The sequence below is a fragment of the Cavia porcellus genome, unplaced genomic scaffold (genome assembly GCF_034190915.1).
Source record: "Cavia porcellus strain 051 isolate PalLab524CR breed Dunkin Hartley unplaced genomic scaffold, mCavPor4.1 scaffold_22, whole genome shotgun sequence".
In the NCBI taxonomy this organism is placed as follows: domain Eukaryota; kingdom Metazoa; phylum Chordata; class Mammalia; order Rodentia; family Caviidae; genus Cavia; species Cavia porcellus.
The window spans coordinates 15,146,728-15,155,797 of record NW_026947505.1 but is presented as its reverse complement, the minus strand read 5'-3'; the positions used below and the strand labels follow the sequence as shown (position 1 = coordinate 15,155,797).

At 39.6% G+C, this 9,070-nt stretch overlaps 1 pseudogene; it reads right to left on the bottom strand.

The window, feature by feature from the left end:
* Nucleotides 1-1,651: 1,651 nt before the first annotated feature.
* LOC134472159 (trace amine-associated receptor 7b-like) lies at nt 1,652-8,863 on the bottom strand (annotated as a pseudogene).
* Nucleotides 8,864-9,070: the final 207 nt, after the last annotated feature.

The following is a 9,070-nucleotide window of genomic DNA, read 5'->3' as shown; positions in this document are numbered from 1 at the left end:
TTGTAGTGACAGCTACAGTTGAGTTTTGAGTGGCCTTTAAATTTGGAAGTTGAGTGGAAAGCTATGGGAAGTACTCAGGTGCTTGGATTACTGTAAAAATGGGGAAAAGAGGACAAATGAAGCAAGTTCCCATGCTGGAGTTGAGAGAACACTAAAGCCTCTTTAGGTGTGTGATGTACTAGATTCAAAGTATGCCATAATCAGAGTTCTCAATGAACCACAATTCCTAACTAGATGGAGGGAAGCATGGTGCTGATGATTAGTTCCATTCTTTATGGTTTTCTTGAAAGGTTGCAAAGATTTCCCAACTAATAGGCCACACATTCAGCGATCCATTCAGTGTTAGAAACAATAATTAAAGTACTTGTACAGTAATCTATATTTAACCCTTAAATTTTCCCCTATGTAATTTTATATGACCGAAAATCAATTTATTGTTGTTGAACTCTTCCTCGGAGTGTGATCAACTTAATTTCTGGGTCAATATTCAGATTTAATTCCCAACACTAAAAAGCAGTGTGGTGAGATGTGGGTCCCTACCTAGCAGAAAGTGCGGTTCAGAGAGGCCGAGCCCCCTGGAGATCCTCCCTTGCCTCACACTGGTCTTTCAACATTCGGATCATGAAGAAGCTTGGGAGATGCAGATGGGAAGAGAGCAGCAAGGACTCGCATGGTGATTCACAGCAGTAGATGAGTAGGGAGAACGCTTCTATACCCACTCCATAAATGCGAGCTTAAGAAGCTCAGCCCTGAACATTTGGGATGAGGAAATAGTTACACATAATCTGACTATCTGTCCTGTAGTCTAACTGAGCACACAATTTCATTTGCACTCTTCCTGAAATTCACTTGAAACGTGCTCAAAATCCATGTGAATGGTAGAGGCGGATGGGATCCAATTTGTTCAGATTCTCGAGAGGAAATCACACAATCCATCACATAGAGCCACAGCCCAAGGTGGCCAGAAAGATAAGAGCAAGTCTACTAAGTCAGGGAAAAAGTCAATGTCCCTGAAAGTGCCACCAGAGAGAAAGAAGGAATGAAAGTAATAAAAGCAGATCTCAGCCAGGTGATGGGAAGAGGCCCAGCTCTCAGTCTTCAATGTTTGGAGTGCACGGGTATGTCATGGCCAGCAGCGCCGCCTGCCGGCAGGGGACAAGAATGCAGAGAAACAAGGTGGCAGCCCTGGAACCCTTGGAGTGCGTGAAGGGAGACGCAGGCACAGTGCCCCCTGCAGGCGGGAGTTTTCGGGACGACAAAGAGAGACTAAGGAGCTATGCTTAGCTCCTGGTTACAGCATCCAAAGCCGCCAATGGAGGCAGAGCCAGACACAAAAACACTGCAGTGGAAGCAGCAACACTGGGCCGCCAATAGATCTACACATCACAACCTAGGAAAGACGTGGCAAGCGTATCTGCGCCTGTGTGTACAATGCTCCAAAGTTGTGATTGTACAGGGGCCAGGTTGTGCCAGGCACACTCACAAAGCTACACGAAGCGCATACCAAGAGCCTTGAAGAAGCTAGAAGGAAGTTCCAGCACCAGCGTGAGCATTGGGACCAAGAACAGAGATTCTGGAAGTGACAACTAGAACAGCTGCAAGATCTTCATAAGATGGGCCGAATACAAAGGAACTGACAGCACTGGAGCAATCATGTCTTCAGATCCTTTGACTCAGAGCTGTAGGACATTGAGTGGGTGTCGAAAGCACCGAGTTTTTCCATGGAGGACAAGGGGATATTGTAAATGCCACTAACTTCGGTGATATGGATAATCTCAATACCAGAGTCAAACTTTGATTCCAGGAAGTGAATCAATAAAACACAGTCTCTCAAACTGGAGGAAAAAAATAATTCTAGAGAAGTCTTCTGGGCTGAAGAAAAGTCTCGGTTTTCAGACTCAAAATATCTGCCAGTACAGGAATCTATGTATCATGTGTCCTCTCTTCTGTGTGAAAACTAGGAAGAGATGAGCTGGTGGTAAGATACTCGTGTTGGGAAGGGTGTGGAGGGAAGTTTGGAGGAGGGAAAAGCGAGGTTGAATTTGATCAGTGCACGCTTTGGACATGTATGGAAACATCAGCTGGAAATGGTGGCACTCACCTGTGACCACAGTATTATACTCTGAAGGCTGAGGCAGGCGCCATGCCGGGAGTTGAAGGCCAGCCTGAGCTACACAGCAAGTTCGTGGCCCAGCAGAACTACATAATAACACTCTATCTAAAAGAAAAAAAATAAAACGAATGAACTCTCACAATGAACCTTATTAACATATGCAATCAATACATTTTAATAAATTTGTTTTTAAAAAATGTGTTTGCAAAATAACAAATGAAAAAACATGGCCATTAAACTCATACAAGCATAAAAAGAAAACTTCCCAGAAAGGCTCCCAGGAACAGGGACATGGGAGATCTAGTAAGTTTAAGACAAAAGGGATCATCAAATAGCACATCATCATTTCATGTCCTAGAAGGCAACACAGAAAGGATTTGAAAATTCTGAGAAATTTCTTTTTGAACTAAAATCTCAATTCCAGTTATAGTTAAAATGACCAGGAAAATACTGTAGGCTCCTTCATCACTAATTTGGAAGTTAATGTATATAATTATAGGAGAGCACTGACTAGAAGGTTGTGGATCTATAGACCCAGTCCAGCCTGGTCTAAGGGAGGACAATCAAGGCTAAGCTCACAAAGGCCAGCTTGCACCATGACTACTTGTTGGAGCAGATGAGGGTAACTTCTAGGCTCAATCCTGGCTCCATGAACACCCAAGGACCACAAGAGCCACCTCTTGTCTTCGCGATCCCAACTCACATAGCTGAAGATACATCCTGCATCTACAAAAATTGTTTGAGTTCATTCTCAAGGTGTCTTTTCATTCTAGTATTTTGTGTGTCTGTCACCATGGTATGGTCATTAGGGGACAAGAAGAATGTGAGGAAAAAATAACGTTTTTAGTTTGCAAATTTTATGTCCCTTGAATTAAAAAAATCTAACAACCTATATTTAGAGATGGAGGCTCTTTCCAGAAGGTAGTTCAAATAAAACTCAATGTCTACAAATGACATGCTTATAACTCATGTCTATAAATCCAAATACCACAAAATTAGCATGGATGATGTCTGCAATACAGATAACCACCATGATCCAAAATGATCCATATGGAATCATGTTTGATTAAGGAAGACATACATATCTTTGTACACACTCCTTAAAATGTTCTATAGCTAAAGGAAATACACACATAATTATTGTGCCTTTATAACTAACCATTCTGGCCCTTGTGTAGTGAGGCTGTCTGCTTGCAGGACAAAAATAGACAGCAAAGGATTTTCTTATGATAAACAAATTTTGGGTGAAATATATACAAAAAATATATCAGTAGAATGAAGAAAATAAAAAAAAGTGATAGATTAGGAGCCTCTTCTGGTGTCATGGCATCAATTGCGATTTCTGAGGGTAATCGTGACACAGGAAGGCTTAATATGCCTCATTTTATGGATTCTATTTACTATCCTGCTTCAGAAAAAACCTGGGAAACCTCAGGACATGCAATGGTATCTCATTATCACTCGTAGAGTATCAACACACCTTCTTGTGATCTTCCAGCTGCATTTTGATTTCACTGAGAATTTTTTTGCTGAGCAGAAATCCTTACTATCACTTTTTGTATCTTTTCAAAATCACCTTAAATTTTGTAGATTTAAATATCATTTCCAAGGATTTCCTAATTAATCAGCAGGTCATGACTTCCGGGAGAACATGGTGGATAGGTAACAGCAGCTATGGAGGCTCTCTGAGAAAGCCAGCTTATAATCCAGGAACGGTGCAGTGTGAGGAGTCCTAAGCAGGGGGAGATATACCCTGCTAACCCAGGAACGAACTAAGCTGAGAGAAATCATCTGGAAATGCAATCTCGGTGCTATAATTGGGACAGATAAAATCTCAGTGCTGAAACTGGAACCTGCGCCTCTGGAAGCCGCAATTTAAATTTCCTGCTGACGTTGCTGTGTCTGAATCGGCACAGCAGGGACAGAGAGGCAAAACCTCTGAGCGCAGGAATTGGCGAACGAAATTGAGAGCGGGACTGGCAATAAGCTCTGAATTGACCTGTGGTGAGTGAGAGAAACGGGCACCCTTCCATAGACTAGGAGGCTTCAACAGAGGACGTTCTGGGACCGAGCAGGCTAGACGGAACAGGACACTGCAGTGACTTTAGTCACATTTTCCCCTCCCAAGCGGGATTGGTAGGGAGCCCTGGCCTGGGTGACGCTGCGGACTAAGACCCCCTAGCCTAGCCCAAACCAGGTCCCAGTGCCTGGCAGTGCACCCTAGCAGTGAAGCCTTCAGTAGGTTGACTGACCTGGAGGGGCGGGCCCAGAAGGGGCTGCCCAGGTCTGTGTCTTTCTAGTATACTGCAGTGGGTGGGAACACCTAGCTGGCACAATTCAAACAAACTGTAACTGACAAAGAAACTGGGCTGCCTATATATGCTCATATGGAAGGAACAAAAAATATGGGACGAGGGAGCAACAAGAAAGGGTCCTTGGCCCCCAATCCTGAGAACACTGATCCAAGAAAGGTTAATACAAAGGAGAATGAGGACAGAAAACATGCAGTATCAGACACGGCACCAACAGACATAAAGCGATATCTCCGGAGCATCATAGACGAGTTCAAAAGTAAAGTATTTAATGACCTAAAGCAAGATATACGTAAAAGAGAGAAATGCTAAGCACGCCCAAGAAAAAACAGATGGTGGAAGAACAGAAAAAAAGGGGAGAATTGTTTGATGAAGAAAATAGAGAAAACATAGAATACGTGAAGCAGGTTCAAAGAGATTACCAGGAAACTAAAAACTCTATTGAAAGTTGGCATAACAGCTTGAAAGAAACTAAGGATAGATTATCTGAACTGGAAGACAGATTTGTAATGTGGGAGATGAAATGAAAAGCTTAAAAATAAAAGAAAACAAACAGCAATAATATAAAGGCTTGAAGATGATAAGAGGACCTATAACTTAAGAATTAAGAATGTAAAAGAAGTAGGGACACAAACAAATGAACTACAAAGGCTATTCACAGAAATAATCCAGGAGAATTTCCCTAATTTAGCAAAAGGTAAAGATACTCAGATGTATGAGGCATACAGGACCCCAGCCACCAACAACCCAAACAGAACAACACCCAGGCATATAATAATCAAAATTCCAGAAATCCAGTATAAGAACAGAATATTAAAAGCTGTCAGAGACAAGAAACAGATCACTTACGAGGGAACACCCATCAGAATTACAGCAGACTTCTCGGCACAAACCATCAAATCATGAAGAGCATGGTGGGAAATAATTCAAGCTCTGAAAGATAATAACCTCCAGCCAAGATGGATATATCCTGAACAACTGTCCCTAGAAATTGATGGAAAAACAAGGTGCTTCCAGGATAAAGAGGAACTAGGGGAATTTGCAACCACCAATTCAACTCTACAGAGAATACTGCAGGACATTCTAAAAAAAAGAAAAATACCAAGATTCCACAAACAGTGGCTGAGAGGCCACAATGAATGGAGCAGAAAGCGAAATGAAGAAGACAAACTGGCAACTAATGACAGAAAAAGAGCTCAACAGAAATGAGGCAGAGAACATTGGATGGTAGGAACAGCTATTTTGGAGAAAACAAGACATCATAATAGCTAGTGCTGATTTAATATCATCTTGTTTTGAAGTCCCATCAAGCTTTTGTTTTTCTGTCTCCATCAGTATTAAAATGTTGTATTCTATTGGATTTTATTATATGTGATAATATAAACAAAAACTTTTATAGACAAGGAGATTATAGAGAAACCATTGTTCATTTTCTGTTAGTTGGTTCTAAATACCCTGTAATACTGTCATTCTCTGAATGGTTTTACATTGTCTTATTTGTTTGATGCTCCAGTATACAAAGTTATACTCAAAGATTTCAAGGAAAGAGACACTGTGGTAACTACTTTTATGTCGGGATATCTGGTGGTGAAACACTATGTTGCCTAAATGGTTATGTTTTGACCTGTGCTGTTTTGTTGTTATGTCCTCTTTTATCTCAATCTCCTTTTTTTATTACATTTTTATTTTTATCTTTGTAAATAAGGGAAATATAAAAAAGCAGTATATCCACACTTTAAGTTCCTATTAACTTGATTTGAAACTCCATATTGGTCTCACCATCTTGTTTTGACTGATTTTCCTCTATTCTCTCTTGCTTGATACTACCAAGTTCGAGAGTATAGGCAACAACTGTGAAGACAATAAGATTCATCATGAAGCCCATTCTGGTTTGACTATTATCTTCTTTTGTAGTCCTGTAATATCTCCAATGTTTTGGTTTTATTGGTTTGGTTCTTTACTGTTTTGTTCAATTTTATTATAACTGATGATATACGCAATTCTTTTTAAGATAGCAAGAGGCATTATGGTAACCAATGTAGATCACTTTGTATTTTGTTTTTACATTATGTATTATGTCCATCCTTTTGATTTGACTGACTCTGTTTTGTTAAGTCACAATTGGTTTTATTCTCTTCAAAAAAGGTAATAAGATCTGTGGGAGTAATAAAACCCAAAATGTGTAACTGTCATTGTAAAAAAGAGAGGAAAAGAAAGTGCTTTAAAGGACATAACTGCATGTATATTTAAGTGCGTAAGATAGATAACCATATTACTGAGTTTTGTTGGATCATTGAACAGAACTGTTTGCAGTCTCACTGTTTGAATGTCCACTTTGTATGCTTTGATTTTGTAACTTGAACAGCTATTTCTAAGATGACAATATGTAATCTGTTAGCTAGTGATTTTCTACTGTTTGTTTTTTCTGAGATTCTGTATAACTTGTACCTTTTTTCTGTTTTTTTTTTTCTCCTTAAATAAAATTTTTAAAAAATTGATAGGATGGACCGCTTGGTTCTTAGAAAATAGGAGCTAATAAAAGGCACCCAGAATATTTTTTCTTTTAAATTTTTCTACATAGGAAAATAAAGATGGTTTTCCAAAATTGATCTAAACACATGAGAGTCTAAAGGCACATAACATTTATAAACATGGTCATGCAGTTATTCATAAAGATTAACTGCTATCCACAGAGAAAAGTTGCATGCAATTTTAGCAGTGTTTACCCCTATCATTTGTGGAGCCAAGATTCAAGAACCAAATGCCCATGGTGTGTGGATCAATTCTACCTTACTAATGAAAAAGCATGTTTATCTGAATGTCTCTCCTTTGATCCTTAAGGGAAAAATGTTGTATAACAAAACACTGCTTTAAATATAGTACAAATGAGTGAATTTTATAGATTAAATTGTTGAATTATATCAGTTATTATTTCCAATGGCTGTGTCTTTCTAAATATTTTTTGATAGTTTCTGTATGACAACCAAGTTGTTTTTCTGAAATAACCTATTTAAAAACTCTATTTTCTAATAGTTAGAAATGACCTGACTTCAGTAGCTGACCTCTTTGCCCTCTGGAGGACAGGAATGTTTTAGGGGGTGTTTCCTCCCTGTCTGAATCCCCTGGTCTGCACATTGATGCCAAGTTTCATAAAATGTGAATGAGTACAGTTATTTAAAATGCTGGTTTTCTTTTCCATTGTGAACAACTGAACTGATTTATAATTAATGTATCTTTTTCTTGATTTCTTTTTCAAAGTTCTAAAATTCCCTATTGGAGACATAAAGCTGATCCCCACAGAGATCCCTCATGGCTTCTCCGATCAAAGTGCCAGCATATCTTGAAATTTCAGTTTCATTCACATTTTATTAGGAAAATACAGTAAACATATTGGAAAGATGATATGTCCAGGGACTAAGCTATTATAAAGAAACAGATACAAGATTTAGAATTACAAATATACTATATTAGCTCCCTTACATATACTCTCTTAAATTTTCTGGAGGATACTACAAAGAAATGAGAACACCAATCCAGGATGACAGGGACAATGGCAGAGTGGCCTTCAATGTCCTGTCCCTGCCATTATGATTAGGTTTAATGTTATATTCACTGAGGGACACTGCACCCGAATTTCACCAGATTTGATTTGGGTCAAACTCGAAGCATAATTCAATTGTTTTGCATTATATGATTTTGCATGTAAATGATCTGTGGTGAAACTTTTCAGCTCCCCCAGTCAAAAACAGAAACCTACTCGGGAAAAAGTTTATCGTGAAGAAATTTTTTCTCAACACTCTGCCAGTGTCAGTTAGTTTGATGGCTTTTCAAAACCAAGGAAAAAAGAAAGCATACATCAGGGGATTCATGGCCGAGTTGTAGTAAGCGATCCAAACTAATATTTCATACACGTATGTGGGAGTGATGAAACCCAGGAAGGCATCAATGATGGAATCAATATAGTATGGTAACCATGAAACCAGAAAAGCTATCACTGCGATGCCCAGGGTTGTGGCTGCTTTTCTCTCCCTTCTGGCTACCCTGTCTTTGTAGCTGTCTGATGATGTTGCTGTCTTATTGGTCAGACTTTCAATTTCCCTAACTTGCTGCTTAGCATTGAGAAAAATCTTAGAGTAAACACTTATCATCACAAGTGTAGGGAAGAAAAATAATAGAAAGTCAATCAAGATCCACCTAACATCCTCCCACATAGGCAAGAGTATTAACTAGTTCCTCCAGCCCAGCTTCATTTAGCCCTGTGTAGAAAACAGAGAAGCCATAGACAAGAGCAAGCAGCCAGAAAAAGGTGATGCACATGTCAGACACAAACAGTGAACCTGGTTGGATAAGCCAGAGGGTCAGTGACAGTGATGTATCTATCGATGGAGATAAAGCACAAATGGAAAATAGGGCAGTAACAAAAGATGCCATCTGCCATGACCCATGTGGCTCTTGATGTTCCTGGGGTGAAGGCAGACGAGAGGATGAGGAAATGAAGAAGAGATAAAAGCTGGGGTCAGGTGGAGCCTTTTTCCTCCTGATGGGAGGAAAGGAACTGCTCAACTACTGTAGCATGTTGATTTATACACTCAGAAGGATGGTGTCAGTTTCGACCCTGATGCCTAGCAACTTGTTTGTCTGGCTA